The sequence below is a fragment of the Ambystoma mexicanum genome, chromosome 1p (assembly GCF_040938575.1).
Source record: "Ambystoma mexicanum isolate Mex_15411 chromosome 1p, UKY_AmexF1_1, whole genome shotgun sequence".
Lineage (NCBI taxonomy): Eukaryota > Metazoa > Chordata > Amphibia > Caudata > Ambystomatidae > Ambystoma > Ambystoma mexicanum.
In genome coordinates, this window is record NC_090921.1 from 1,389,628,189 (window position 1) to 1,389,644,714 (window position 16,526).

The 16,526-nt window shown below is 46.2% G+C and overlaps 1 protein-coding gene across 1 annotated transcript in view; it reads right to left on the bottom strand.

Moving 5' to 3' along the window:
• Positions 1-16,526, bottom strand: part of ORC6 (origin recognition complex subunit 6) — a 118,075-nt gene that overhangs the window by 43,101 nt on the left and 58,448 nt on the right. The window lies entirely within an intron of this gene.

The following is a 16,526-nucleotide window of genomic DNA, read 5'->3' on the forward strand; positions in this document are numbered from 1 at the left end:
GACAACAATCCTACTAGGCCAGGTGTCATTCAGATCGCGCAAGTGCAAGGGTAGGGGGACTGGGAAAAGTGCAAGGGGAAGGGGAGAGGGGAAAGTGCAGTACATGGTTAGTAGAATACAAGATAAATAATAGGGCCAGCTGGTGGCAAGTGCAAGGTAAGTGCCGGGAGAAGGGGCTGTAGGATACAGAGTCAGTCCCTTAGTGCAGGTAGGCAGTGCAGGGAAGGGTGGCTGGGCCAAGGGCCGAGATCGGTGAGTGGCCCAGTTGCAGATTCAGTGATTTTAGCAGGGGAGAGAGGGAGAGAAGGTGGAGGCAAAGAGGAAGGTTTTGAGGTGCTTCCGGAACCGGAGATGATTCTCCTCAAGTTTCAGGGAGGCAGGAAGGCTGTTCCAGAGGGAGGCCCCTGCTGTGGAGAGAGATCTACCCCCAGCTCGTTGCTTGGAGAAGCGGCTGACCCTGAGGTAGTTGGAGGTGGATGAGCGAAGAGCTCAAGAAGGAAGATATTTAGGAAGAGAGTTGAAGGTATTTTGGCCCAAGGCCCCAGAAGGCCTTGTGGACAATGCAGAGGGTTTTGAACTTAATCCTCGCAGCCACTGGGAGCCAGTGTAGGGATTTCAGTCCTGGAGAGATACGGTCCCTGGGCTTGAGGCCAAGGACAAGTCTCGCAGTCCTGTTCTGGATGAGTTGCAAAGGGCGGAGAGTAGAGGCAGGAAGATTTAGATAGAGGCTGTTACAGTAGTCCAGCTTCGAGAGAACCAGGGCTCTGGAGACAGTGAGCTTCTGGGGGAAGACAAACCAAACCATAACCAATTTCGCCCCTATGAACACTAAAAAGCTCTTCCAAAGAAAGTCTAAATCTTTCCAACATGCAATAACTGTTTTAGTAAAGTTCTAACTGGATAGTAGTCCTATGAGCAGGGAGAGGCGGTTGGGAGGGTATTGAGAACAAGTCTTGAAAGCCATCCCAGTAGCTCTTCACACATGGGGTCTTAGAGAAAAAACAGCCCGCCCGAACTGCAATATCCACCGTTTGCTGCAAAAGTCTGGCAGGATAAGCTAAATGCCAGAGATTTCATCCAGGTGCCTATATCAGAACGTGGCCCGTTTGCCTCTATAAAGAAAATGCATAGTTTTATCTTACTGTTCTGGCAAGTCAGTCATAAGAGACGGACAGGTTTGTTACAGATTTGACTATAAGAAAACCCCATCATGGCCCTACTTCTACTGATGGTAGCTCCCTATGCAACAAAATAATAAGGTGCTTGTCGGGATGTCTTCAAAAATAATCATCCTCTGTCCGACTGCCTGCCCTACCACAAGTAAACAAGACATCAGCCAAGGGAAGTGTCCTGGGGCGGGCTGGACTCCCTAAAACCCCCCCTCCCCCACCCTCCCAGTAGTTCGTTCTTTTCCCCCTGCTGGGTTTTTGACCGGTCGGTAGATATTCATAATAAAGTGTCTGGCTTCCCAGATATTCCGAAGAGAACTCCTCCTGATCCACTCAACGAAGCTTGGATACAGTTCAAAATTAAACAACTTCTGTTCTTTCCTTGCCACTTTGTTAGAAGTGACCCCTTCAGCAGGATTCCCATAAAATCAAAGTTCTTTCTCTGGTTGAAGAATCTGGTGTTGTAGTTCCATATCCTCTTCAAGGATCCCGATCCCCTCATCCTCCCATGGGCAGATCGATTTAGTTCACCATATGTATGTTGCACTGTTCTCCCCTACGGGGGCCCTGGTTCTTCCAGCCTCTCGTGGGCTGCTTGACCTCATTGGCCATATGGTGGGGAGGGGTTTGTGTGTCTGCACCCCTCCACCAACCACCCCATCAGGGATTCTCTGGAGTCCAACCACCCTCCCCCTTTCTCTGTGCCGGCCATGTACCTGGATTCTGGCGGCATGGTTCGGGAAAGGCAGCTGTGACCACACCCTTGCACTAGACTCTCCGGCACCAGTTTGTAGACACGGTCTTGGGTCGACAGCATTGCAATTCCTCTGGATAAATCTCCTGCTTCCGTAGACTGGATTGTCTGGTGTCCTGCCCAGCAGGGCTTGCCAGTGTCATGCGCCCAGAGATTCCTCCGCTCATGTGTCCGATGTGGTCCTGCCTTGAGGTTCAATCCAGCCAGTGCAACGGCGTAGGCTCTGCCTGTGTGCGGGCTGGTTCACACTTGCTCTTCCTCACTCGCATGTTCAATCTGGCATCCTTATGTTCCCATCTGGCAAGAGAGAAAACAGGATTGGTTCCACTTATTTTGAACATAGGCCAGAGTGGGTCAGCAGCCATGGCCCTGGTCTTCAGAACATGGTTCAACTCATATCCCATAAACAATGGGGACTGTCTCAGAAAAAAAGGTTAGTCAAATCCTCACTCGGGTCCTCCTTGTCCTGTGGGGGAAGAGGACCTTGCATAGCAGGCTTACCTCCCCAATCCCAAAGGCGCTGGCTCCCCTTTGAGGTCAAGTGATGAATTACCCAGATTTGTCACACTGTGCGAAGAAGAAAGCATTACTACTAAAGACTTGGGTAATGGTTTATTAGGAGGCCAGCTAATTGAGCTGATTTATAAAGGAGTGAAAAATTGTTCACCCACTGTTGGAATAGGAGTCCACTCCCTTCCTCTGCCGCTCGGGGGTGAAATCTAGCACTATCCCGATTGAGCAGCAGCTTTGGAGGGCACAGAATTAATGCTAGACTACAGAGCTCCATGTATCCTCAACCAGCAGCTCAAACCTGCCGGAAAGACTTCACACGAACATTGAATCGAGCAAGCAAACGCTGCCTGAAACCAGCAGACCTGCGTACAAGTAATGTGCAGGGCTTAAGACCCCTTTTGTATGCTTCCTTGTCGGTAATGCCTCCCCTAGAGAAAAGACAGGTAATGGTTAGCCCGGTGAACTAGCAGAGTGAGCCAGTGAAGGGGTAGGTAATGTGAGGGCTAAAATAGCACAGGAAAGTGCGTTATTCGAAGGGATCGTGTCCTCCGACGTATTCCTTATCTTTGATAATACGTTTCCAGCTTGCTGGCCTCGGAAATTTTTTCTGTAGAGGGCGCTGCCCGTCGATGTCCGCCGAGTCGATGTCCCTCGACGGCCACCGTATCGGCGCCAACGTCACCATGCCCATGAATAGCCACGCGTGGCGTCCGTTGCTACAGTTCTGTTTTTCCACGCTTCGTGGGGCCTCGGAACATCGTTGCTCAGTTCAGTCAGATAATTTAATCTACATCTACTCGAAATATACTAACTCGTTCTCGATGGCATCTTCATCGGACTGACAACGCCGCGATCCGGCTTAAAAAAATGTCGAGACTGCAGTAAAAAAATGTTGATAACGGATCCACACAGGATCTGCTTGTGGTGCTTGGGAGCCGAGCACCATTGTTCGGAGTGTGAGGACTGCATGTCCATGACGGCGAAAGCCTTGAAAGAGCACAAGGGGAAGCTCGAGAGAGGCAAGTCAGTCAAAACCTCCTCGAAAGTTTCTTCGGCTGAGTCGAGGCATTCGTCTCCTCGCCGTCGAAAACATTCCCATTCTAGATCTCGAAGTAGCTCCCACCATTCGTCGAAATCAAGACATTCAAAGAAGAGACTTCGAAGATGCCCTTCCTCGTTATCTTCCGTTTCCCCAGAAAGGGTCTCCTGCCCCACAAAACACAGCTCTCAGGCTGAGTGGGAGGAATTCCGGAAGAAAATGTTAAGCGTCTCCGAGAAAGCGGCCTCTACCCCCTCGAAGACAGCTGAGGGTGATACCCCGGGTGAAAAACCCAAAAAAGCAAAACGCCACAAGTCGCAGCACCCAGCGAAACATTCCACCCGAGAGTGCCACGAGCCATTGGGTAAGAAGGCACCGTCTTCGACGCCGAAGATTCCTTCGACGCATGGATCGGCGCCATCGACACCGTTGTCGAAGGGTTCTTCGACGCTTCGGTCGATCGACTCAACGCCATCGTTACCGATGAAAGAGAAGACCATGGCTACTCCACAGCCAACGGTGATTCCAAGAGCCTCCGGCACGATGCAGAGACCTTAAGTAGGATCCCGATCCTCTCGAGTTCTTTGAGGCCTCTTCCGGTTTTCTCAACTCCTTCGAAGCCTGTCACATCGGCGACAGACGTTTTCTCAACCAATAATGAAGAGTTTGGCTCCTTCTGCCTTAGAAATGGGTTTTATACCATTTCAGGGGTCAGAGTACCCTGGATTATCTTCAATTTATGAAGAAGGGGAAGATTCTGACCAGGAAACCTTCGAGTTGCAGAGGACCACACTACCTGTTTGAGGATTTCACCTCTGAGGAAAGAAGGTTGAAAGACCTACAGGAGTCATTACATGAGGCAAGTGGGCTGGACACTTCCCCAGAAGTGGATTTTGTTAAGCCAGACCCATGGGAACATGCCGAAACACCCTATAGAACCCTGATGGCAAGAATTATTGAATTCATGGGTTGGTCTGCGCCTTCGCCTGTTTTTCAACAGGATGACCTGACAGACATATTAGACAAAGGTCCACAGGAGGATCCTGTGGTCCCGCTTCCATGCAGCCTAACAGAGAAAGATTGCATCTAATTGGGAACTTCCTGAAGTTATCCCTGCTGTCAATAAAAGATTATCAGCCAAATATAGGGTAGCTGCAGCTGACCCTGAATACTTATCAAAACCCCCTGATTCCAGAGAGCCTGGTGGTCCAAGTGGCAACTTCATCAAGCAGCAGGACCGCTTACCCTACTGTCCCACAGGACAGAGATGGCAAGAGGTACGATTCTATGGCAAAGAAAGTCTTCTCTGCTTGTAGTATGGCGTTGAAATCCATCAACGCCACCTGTACGCTCGCCAGGTTCAGTCACACACTGTGGGAGTTTGCTTCATCAGCGGCGGCTGACTGCATACCCGAAGGAGAGGAAAAGGAAGCCTTCCTTAACATTAAAGATGGCAAAGATGCCATGTGCGAGTCACTTCAAACTGGCATCGATTCCGCTGACAGTATCAGCAGGGCCATGGCGGCTAGTACAACAATCCACAGGCATGCGTGGTTGCGAAAGTCGGGCTTTGCTCCAGATGTACAGGCCAGACTTTTGAATATGCCCTTTGACGGCTCTTCATTATTCGGAAAATAGGCTGATGAGTCTGGAAAAGTTGCAGACATCTATAGCAGCAGCAAAATCTTTAGGAGCTGCTATCGCCAAACTCCTTTTCGCCCCTCAGGAACCTCTGGGAGAGGAAAGGCAGGGGACAGCCGGCTGAAAGAGGCCAAAGAAGATCCACCCGAGGTGGACGGGTCAAAAGTACTAAGACCGCAGCAGCAGCAGCAGGTGCCTCTTAACCCTCGGCATCTGCATCAGCCTCCCCCAAACCACTCTGAGGTCTTTCCACACAAAACACCTGTAGGGGGCAGGTTAACTCACCATCTGACGGAATGGCAGGCTATTACGTCAGATGCTTGGGCATTGGAGACAGTTGCCCAGGGTTACTGCCTACGCTTTCTACACATCCCTCAGAGTCATCCTCCAGGGAACAGCTCTCTAAAAGTTCCAGATCCGCTCCTCTTGCAGGAAATTATAGACCTGCTAGAGAAAGGTGCCATAGAACCGATACCTGTAGCAGACCGGAACAAGGGCTGGTACTCCCCCCCCCACCCCCCCCTACTTTCTCATACCAAAGAAGGACAGAGGACTGAGACCTATCCTGGACTTACGAGAATTGAACAAGTTCCTCAGGAAGGACAAGTTCAAGATGGTAACTCTCTCTCAGATCCTTCAGGCCCCTCCAGCTCCAGGACTGGCTGGCATCTCTGGACCTTCAGGATGCTTATTTCCATGTGCCAATCCATCTCAAACACAGGAAATACCTGAGGTTCGCAATTGGCGACTCATCAATTTTGAGTTCTGCCATTTGGGCTGACCTCCGGCCCGAGGGTTTTCACCAAGCTATTGTCATAGTGGCTGCGAGTCTAAGGAGGGAAGGGATCCACGTCTACCCCTACATGGACGATTGGCTGATCAGGGCTGTATCTTCGGAACAAGCTCAGACCCAGCTAGATTACGTCTGCCACTTCCTTCACAAACTGGGCTTCTCCCTCAATTTAAAGAAGTCACAGATGATACCATCACAGAGACTCCAGTTCATTGGAGCAGTCCTGGACACTTCCCTGGGAAAAGCTTCGACACCAGAGGTGAGGGATCAAGATATTCTGCAGATGTCAACAAGTTTCAAAATGCCCAACGTCTCCCAGCCTTCGACTTTTTGAGGCTGCTAGGCCTCATGGCATCCTGCATCTTCCTTTGATCCAGAGGCTCGCCTGAGAATGAGATCTCTTCAGTGGGCACTGAGAACTCAGTGGTTGCAATTCTCAGGGAGAATGACAGATCTCCTCAGGATTCCGGACAGGGTAGCCCGCGACCTTCAATGGTGGGCCTATCCAGAGAACATCTTGAAAGGAGAACTGTTTTGGCAACCATGGCAGGAGATAACAGTAGTCACAGACGCCTCACTCACGGGGTGGGGAGCCTATGCCAACGACTTGACCATCAGCGGTCGTTGGTCTCCATCGGAGTCCAGACTACACACCAACCTATTGGAGCTCAGAGCGATCAGACTAGCGCTGAAAGCTTTCCTGCCATCAGTACAGGGGAGAAATGTCCTGATGACGGACAACACGGTGGCCATGCACTACCTCAACAAAAGAGGAGGCGTAGGGTCACTGCCACTGTGCAGAGAGGCAATGCAGCTCTGGTTTTGGGCAATTCAGGAAGGAATCTCTCTATCGGCAGTCCACCTAGCCGGAGAGAAGAACTTGACAGCGGACACTGAGCAGGCAGAGCACAGTCTCCCACGAGTGGGAGCTAGCTCAGGAAGTCCTTCAAGAGATCTTCGCCCTTTGGGGAACCCCTCAGGTGGATCTGTTTGCCACAAGCACCAACAGGAAGTGCGATCTGTTCAAGGGAATTTCCCCCGAGAGGAGCTGTAGGAGACGTGTTCGTAGTGGACTTGGAGTTTCCACTCTTTTACGTGTTTCCACCAGTCCCTGTTATTCCTCAAATGATCAGGAGGTTGAGATGATTCCGGAAAACCATGATCCTAATTGCCCCATACTGGGCCAGGAGAACGTGGTACCCGGACCTTCTAGATATGTACATCTGCCCTCCAATCCGTCTTCCACTCAAAGAGAATCTTATCTCACAGAAGGGAGGTCAGGTTCTCAATCCAGACATCAGAACCCTCAACCTTCACGCTTGGCTTCTGAAAGGGTGAGGTACAAGGATTGGGATCTCCCTGATGACATCATGGAGGTGTTGCTTTCGGCCAGAAGGCCAGCAACAAAGTCTTTATACCGCTGCCGTTGGAACAAATTTTGCAGCTGGTGTAGAGAAGGGTATATCGACCCTTTTTCATGTGGTACACCAAAGGTGTGATCCTTTCTACTCTACTTGGCAAACTCAGGCCTTCAAGTTGGCACTGTAAAAGGCTATCTCGCAGCACTTTCAATCTTCAAGTGCACTGCGGAGGAACCATCGTATTTCAAACTACCTCTAGTGATACAATTTCTCAAGGGATTAACTAATGTTTATCCTCCAAAACCATTCCAAGTTCCCTTATGGGACTTAAATTTAGTCTTAAACTTCCTAATGGGCACTCCATTCGAACCACTTCACTCTTGTTCACTGAGATTTCTCATGCTTAAAACTGTCCTATTGGTAGCACTAACATCTGCTAGGAGGGTTAGCGAGCTACAAGCTCTCTCCTGTAAACCCCCACATACAATTTTCCACAAGGACAAAGTTGTCCTACAGGTGAAGCCTAATTTCCTCCCAAAGGTGGTTTCCGATTTCAGATTACCTTACCTTCGCTCTACCCTCCTCCCCATCCAGGAAAGAGGAAGAAAGCCTACATAGGCTGGACCCAAGGTGAGCTCTAAGCTTTTACATCAGCAGAATGGCTAGGATCAGGCAAGAAGACCAACTGTTTGTAGGATACTCGGGTCACAAGTCGGGATTACCCATAACAAACCAAACCATTTCCAGGTGGATTATTTTGGCCATTCTGGAATGTTACAAACTGGCAGGGAAAGAGCCACCCCAGAATCTTAGGGCTCATTCAACCAGGGGTATCGCAGCCTCTTCGGCCCTCCAAAGAGGGGTACTGGTCAGAGACCTATGTGCGGATGCCACATGGTCGTCCGCACATACATTCACAAAATTTTACAACCTGGATTCCTCCACTAGGATGGGCCCAGAAAAGTGTCAACACGTGTGTCGACCGATTTGGTCCTCTTCAAGGCAGGGCCAAGAAACCAAAAAACTGCTGGTCTCCTGTTGTCAGTTCAGGATACCTTGACTGTAAGAAGAGTCAAATGAAAAATGATTGTCTTGGTAGGGAGATCGCGTCTTCTGTAAAAACGATTGTATGGACCTCATGTGAAAAATACCAGGACATTTAATAGTATTCCTGTTCTCCGATGCGTGTGGCAAAAGGACTCGTAATATCCTGATGTTACAATATAGAAGTGCCATGTTAGGATGTTACACCGTAATGCCCGCAAGTATTCTATATATGTCGCTCCTTCCGTGAGGAAATGGATGAAGTTTTTCTAGAAGTGTTGGACATCTGTAGGACAGCGCTTTCGTTCCACAGATCACCAGTCTATTAGTTACAGACAGCCCTATAGTTGGGAGCAGCGGACATGTTCTACCAACAGGTGTGCCATTTTACTGCAGACTGTATTCACAATCTTGTTTGTGCAAAATAAGGTCACCTATGTTCCAACAGGGTGCCCCTTTCCCTTTTTCACCATTTCTATTGTGTTTTTTCTTGGTTAGCCCTTCTTCTGGGAGGGGGAGGTATGTATGTGTTTTGCTTTAGGTATCCCCGCCATGGCTCCAGTGCGTCTGGGCAGGCATGAAGTGGGGGGAGGAGTTATTCACTTCCCCCCCCCCTTCGTCTGCCTCAGTGCCTGAATGGAACCAGTTCCAACTTGGGGGCTGGCTGTTCTGATTGGGCACCAGTGTTTTTATGGTAGCGCTTCCTGTTTGACGCCATAGGAAATAAGCAGTACACCTCAGAATGGTTGTTTCCTGGTCTGCACCTCTTTTTAGTGGTTTTTCTTGGTCTTAATGTTTAAATCATTTTCTATATTGTGGGCATGCCCATTTTGGATGGTCCCTGTCCGCGCTTGATGTGTTAATTTAGAGATAGGGATTCACACAACATTTTATGTTTCTCTTTCTCTATAGTCTAACTGTATTTTCCTGACAAGACGTTCCAAGTGATCCTCATACGTTGAAACCGGTCGAAAGAGAAATTGGGGATGTGGTCATGTTATACATCGTATTGATCCACTCCAGGAGTAGACCATATACGATATAATTGTGTTGGTCTTGTACATTGAATGCACTTTTCCAAAATAAAAATGTCAATGTTGTGTGTTAGGTTCTACCACATAAGATTTTGGGTAGTACTTGTATAGATTGTTGTATGCATGGTGACTGTGGATAAAGAGTATGATTTATTGTCAATTTTATGAAATTATCTTAATAGCCAATTCCCCTGCAATGTGAATAACTTGTTGAATGCTGATTAAATCATGATTAATTCATTTAAATAATGTATCCGGTCTAATAAAATTCCTTTTGATACTTTGTTCATAAATCAGTTTCCTCTGGTCTAATTTCTGAGCTCAATTATCATAATACCCCAGCACAGAGTGTAGGGTCACCTGCATCTTTCCGTGATATTATCTTCTGATTGGACAGCCACTCACCCCTTTCTGTAAAATAATGAGTTTCCAGAGGAGTGTGTGGAAAAACTGAATTAAAAAAAAAGGGGAGGTTCCCAATGTGAAAGGCAAGTTGACCACTGGAAACTGAAGTAACCAAAGCTGAAGACGACCAGAGATGCCTGCATACCCTTCCAATCACCATGAAGCAACCACTGCTGCCCAGACCCCGTTTTCTACTCGACAGAGGAGCTCCAAAGACGACTCTTTCCCTTTGGCTGGTGGGGCCAACCAACCCCAAGATTAACTATAAATGGTGCCCTCTCCCGAGGTGCTGTGCCTATCCAGAGCTGCTGGCCGTGAAAACAAGGAGACCTCCAACCCATTTGCTGTGCAACATCTTTGCAAGGCCGAATCCGTCCAAGTCTTTGCTGAGCTGCAGAGGCACGATCCCATTCATCCAAGTCCCCTCACCAGAGTGCAAGACGTCGGAAGCGAAGATTGACCGGGTGAGCCAAGGTTCCTCTCTCGAGACTGCTGCTGAGACATCCCATTCAGAGTACTTACTTTCATCAACAGACCGAGGAATTAGGAGACCAGGTCCGTCGCTGCTGCACAAAGGAGAATCCATCTACAAGAATTTCTTCCAACCCAAGGTACTGTGAGGGTGAGGTATAACTTGCCTTTAACTGAAAGGTCGCCACCAAGTGACGTGTGTGTGTGTGTGTAGGTGTGTAGGTGTAGGTGTCCAGGGTGTGCACCCTACCTCTGACCCAAGTGGCCAGCTTGTGTCCCTTTAGGGATTGTAGAGTCCCCCCCCCCTTGTGTTATTTTGCTGTTCTGCTGCTGCTTAAGACTTTGAATCGACTCCTACACTGAGTTTTTTTGTATAGTTAGGGATTGGAATTTTAAGGCATTAGTTTGTCCAAAACGTGTCTCTAGAAAGTTGAGCTCTGCTGCTGTGTGATTAACCAACCTTTTTCCTTCCAAAAAGACTTTATCTTAAGTGATTTTGCTAACTAAAAACACAATTACTGTATATCTGTCTTCGCGCGAGTGTGCAGTAGTACTCATAATACAGAACTATCAGTGTCAAACTCTAATTGTACAGCGAGCAACTACCATTAAAGCAATGGCCTTTGAAAAGTATTATGAAATTCTATGTGTGTTGGTTAAGTAAACTAAGTATTTATCTACCTTCCTTGTGTAAATATAATCAATACACATTTTAATATAACATTTTATGTCTAAGTGTTTCTTTGGACTATTGCATTTACTGGGTTCAGTGTACTTTCCTGATGAGCCCGACTGCTCTGCCACTCTACCAAGATTCCTTGAGTAGTACAGCCTTATACTAAAGAGTTGGGGACATGTGAGGAAGTGACAGTGAAAACCGAGGGAGCACAGTCTGTGGTACGCATGGCAGGAAGGGGGTAATCAGGGTGTGCGAGAACGTTATGAGAATGAATGACTGCCAGGTGTGAGCCAGGGTGCGGATGCAGAGAGACGGAGTTGGGTTAATGAGGTTGCTCTGCCTTTGTAAGGAAGAAGAGGCCCGCCAGGAGGGGGGAGGTCATGCCACGAGGGACTGAGGAGACAGCAGGTCACAGTGCGGAAGAGGCGTTCATCTGAGCTTACTAGCCAGCCTGGGAAAGCTGTACCGGAGGGCCGACGCGAAAGGTCACAGTCCTGTGCAAGCCAGTTAATGAAGCCCAACTCGTGAATAACGGCCAGAAGAGGTGACATAGGGAGATCAGGGGTTACCACACAGAACGCTGCCAACGAGAGAGCAGGTGAGCCTGCTGAAGATTGCCGGGAACGTTGGGGAGCCAGGGGGCAAGTGTCACACGGCACGCCGCCGAGGGAAGAGAAAGGGGGTTAGGACGGAGAAAAGGGGTGATTTTTTTCATAACCGGGACAGTGTGCCAGAAGTGACAAGCGCCAGGCAGGGGTTGAGGTAACCACGGCTCAGCTATCAGACTGTTGGACTACTTGGAAGTAACCATCAAGAAATAAAATAAACCATGTACAACTTTCATTTAGACTCAGCGTACTTTGTGTAACAAAACCCAAGTGGTGGCAGCAGTGGTATCAAGGAGATAACGCCATGAAGAGTCTGCTAAAAGCACTAACGGAAGGGCAACAGCAACTTCAACATGCACTACAGATACATAGTCTGCAGGCCCAGGCAGACAGGCAAACATTTCAACATGCCCTGCAGGTACAGCAAACGGAACTAGCAGAGGCAGCAACCGCCAGAAGGTAGTATAGCGATAGGACCCGGCACATTTCTTTGTTAACTTTGAGAGGAGGGCCAGGAACACGCAATGGCCGCAAGAACGATGGAATCACTATGTTTACACTAACAATTGTCCAAATTTTGCATTCAAATTAAAAAAACTAAAAAAAAAAAATCAAATTTAGCATGCAATATAAAAATAAAATCAAAAACAACCAAAAATAATTTACAGTTCCAAAGCTCAAATAAAATAATTAGATATGCACTCATAATATTTTTTTAAATCTCTGCTCAGGGGTTACATAACTTTGGCTAGGTCCAAAATTCTTTGCTCAGTGACTGTCAATTTCTGCAAGAATTTCAAATAGCATCTTTAATAGGGCTATCAGCAGTGATAATTGGGAAGATGTCAGACGGTACCATAAACAATTCATCAGCACTGTAGATAGTGAATGAATAAACCATTCCAGATGCCATATCCAATAACTCAAGATTGTTGGCCACTCCATTACTAGAAAGAATAATGACTCAAGAGAGACGGATTCTCAAGTTCTTAGTTCCCAAAAGACTCCCGACTTCGGGCCCACCACCTCCAGTGTTGGCAAACAGTTGAGCCTGATTTTCAAATACCATTCACAATAAAGGGAACTAGGAAATTTGGCTAAGTATGGTCTTGGGATAGTGGTAGATACACTAGTTGCCCTTGTAATGTTTTAGGTGACTCTGATCCATTGGCTTATCCCACCTTTTTATTTTGTTTTTGAAAACTATTTCTGACTGAGCCATCCAAATCTATAATTGTGGCAAAGTTATCAAATCTTTTTTTCCATTTCTTTAAATGTGGGTTGGTGTTTTGCTTTATTAGGATGTTGAGATAAAATCCCAAAGAATTCTGGTCTGACCTTTCTAAACGATGGAGCTCAGATAGGCTGGGCCCACCAGGATGTTAGACCCAGTTCCAGTCTTATTACGCATATAGGGACTGAGACTGGAAGTCTCAGTACTTGTTTTAGAAGCTTACCTTCTAACAAGTCGAAGACTCTGGCGCCCAGTTACCTCAGTGTTCGGCGCGCGGTATAAATAAAGAAACTAAACTAAACCTTTCTGCTAGAGATGTTCATAGGTTCACACCCATACAACACAATGGTCAACATTTTCACTTTATAGAACTCAATTAGAGGGGCTACAGAATAGGCACATAGTTGACTTTTTACCATTTTCAGCAATGATAAGCAGGAGGTGATTTTCTTAACCATTCAGACACTGTTTGTTTCACTTTGTTTTTTACCTTATTGAATAAACTCACTTGATTGCAGAGTTGTGTTCCCTACCTACCTTTTTAGGTAGCACTAACCATAAACCTATGATTTAGCAGTATTTATTTGTAATTATTTTTCTTTCGAATAACGAATAATTTGAGCCCATTCCATTGATGGCCCGCTGGGGTATAATCCAGCAAGAGGATATCATTGGCAAATGCAATGCACCTCAGTTTCAGACCGGACCACATTGGTACGTATCCTTCTTACTGGTCTCTCATAGGTCGGCCAGATAGAAGCAGGCTCCAGCACACAGTCCTGGCGAATGCCTTTGTTCAATGTAATTTCACACAGTATTCAGTCTTACCCTTGTAGAATTGTTTGAATAAAGGCGTTCGATCAATGCTAACAAGGAAGGGTCTATATCCCATTTCAGCAATTTGGACCACAAGTTAGAGATGTCTATGTTATCGGACACAGATGTTAAATCTACTGCTGCAACATATGAGCGCCCCGAGTAGGCTGCAACGTCTGACAAACAGGCTTTCAATGTTAGCCCACTGATTATTGTGCCTATACCGTTTCTGTACCCAGTCTGCAAGGGGCTGAGCAAGTTCAACCTTTTCTCCCAAACTCCTAAATCTCCCAGTACTAGATTAGATATTTTTTTGATTAATTGTCAAAGAGTGAGATTGGTCAATAACAAGATGGTTTCACACGGTTTCCCGTTTTAAAAATTGGTACCAATATTGATTTTTGTCCAGGACACTGGGCAGTTATGAGGTTATGTGTTCAACTAGATGGAAGAAAATATCTGCCCAAAGGACAGGATTGTCCTTGAATATTCTGTTGGTTATTCCATCAGAACCACTTCCTCTGGTGTTTTTTAGCTTGCCAATTATTTCTATAACTAGGTGATCGAAATCAAGGAATAATGGTTTGCGGCTTTTATCATGCATGCCTACAGCCGCGATCGCTTTGCATTTGCTGGAAAAATAGTGCACGCAGTCGCCCTCAATTACTCCATTTGATTGAGTGACTGCTTGTTGGAGATTTTTGTTATTCAATTCCTACCAAAAGGATCTAGTGTCTTTTTTTACTGTTTTGTTCAGCAAATCTTGGTTGTCATTAAATGTGTAATTTATGCTGTTTGCACCATATCTGATGGCATCAAATTACATTTTTTTTGTTTTTCTTTCTCGTCCTTCATTTTAAATAATCTAGTTATTTCTCCAATAGTTTTCAGCTTTGGATGGTGCTGTCATAGCTCTGTGTTTTTGGGCAAAACTGATTGTGTTTGTTTTCACGTCATCCTACCCTTTGTTTTCTTTTTAAATCTTTCCAATAATTTGATAAAGTTTGCAGAGGAAGTATTTTCACATTTGTCACCATCACCAAGGGTGTTCCACCGCTCCAGTAGGTGTGGATTGACATCACCAGGGTTTGGGAGATGAACACCCTGTTCCCAGAGCTGAGCACCACAACTGTTTTTTCGTACTTCAATACTCTGTTATTTGTAAAACCTTCAACCATCAATGCTATCTGGAGAACTGAATGATCACTAGTAGTTTTAATAACGTGAAGCGCTCCGGTGTGCTGCAATTCAACATTTCTAACAAAGATATAATCAATAGACGATGATGCAAAGCTACTGTACCATGTGGGTATGACTTTAAGAGCACCCCCATTTTGTAAGTTGGTTTGTGTAAGCTGTGATGAGCCGACCTTTAGGCCTACCTTTGCTCGCCTTGTTTGCTAACTTTGACACAACAGTAAAGCCATCCCATACAGGTATACATGTTAGCCATGTTTCCTGGAGAAGAATAAGATTGAAATCATCCCATACCGCGTTTGTTTCCCTATTCAAAAAAGGAATTGTGACCCCTTGAGTGCCAACAAAAGATGTTCCATGTTTTAGGCGAAGCCTGGTCGACTTCCTCCTGTGGAGGGTAAGACGGAGGGGAGGTCAACCCCAGTTCAGATCTTCATGATTACAGGCAGTGGTGTACTTGTTATCCGAATCAAATAGTTGTTTTGACTGGAAGTTAGTTATGTCAATCTGCTTGACGTGTGTAGTAACATTAGAAACCTAAGAGTACAATTTCTTCCTGTCAGTCAATGATACATTTTTCTACCATTTTTTGAATGTTTATGTATTTGTTTTCTGGCCTTTCATCATGTTGGAACTTTTTCTTTAAGGAGCCAGCACCTTGAGCCGATTCAATTTTCCTCTTTGGCCCGATGATCCTGATTCATTGATACTAATATCACTAGAATTGGCCTCGCTACTTTGTTGATGGGTCCTCTTTTCTACCTGCAGTACGTTGCATAGCAAAAGTTGACCCTTTATTAGAGGTTTATGTTCCCCTCATTTTTATTTATTTTTTCTATTTTTTTTAGTATCCGCTTTTGTTGATTTCCTCTAACAAGAGTTTTCGGTCTTTTGGGATTGATAGGTTTGACTAGTAAAGAGGCATTACTCGGGCTGTCTTCTATTGGTACAATATGCCACTCCCATTTCCCTGTGTTTGCAATAACTCCTGGTTTTTTGCTAGGTGGTTTCTTGGGTAAAGATGAACCGTTTTCTCGCTTGTTTGAGATGCGCGTTGGGCAGTTTTTTTAGACCGTAGTCTCGTCTCATTTCATTCAGGGATTGTGTATCAAGTCGTACTTCATGTACCAGTGTCAGAGGCGGATGAATGACTGCAAAACCATGTTGAGGGCAGCCAGAGACGAAGTTCTGCCTTCTATTGACTTGTTAGTGGAGTTGTTTCCATGAAATGGTATTGAGGAATGATCTTGTGATGTTGAGTCGTTTGTTACTGGATTCTAAGGTCGTGGTGATTCTTCTAAATCAGTTAGAACATGACCAGCGATTTCAGTCTCTAGATTTTCTGTGCAGGAGGCAATTGTGGTTGTGTTTAATTTATAACTGTTATGGTGTTGTCTGGCACGGTTCCCCCATCCTTGATCACCTGACTGAACAGTTTCAGAAGGTTTGGGGGTGAAAAATGCAGAGATCGTGCCTGGTTTCTTTGTGCCCAAAGATTCAGTCCGATTTACCTCATTTCTTTCTATGAGGTCACCAACTGGACGGGAGTCAGCGCTAGGATCACATAGCGATTAGTTCTTCCGCGCATACATTGCATTTTAGTCAGAGGATCAAAGTGACTTGCTCCTTCCAATGACTAATTAGTGATTGATGTGCAGGATTACGTGTGGTTGATGGGGGTTTTCAGTGCCAACAACTCATTCTTTCCTCGTCAGCGTTTAGTTCTTGATTCTTTGAAGTGTGGGAGATAAAGGGAAAATGTGACCCA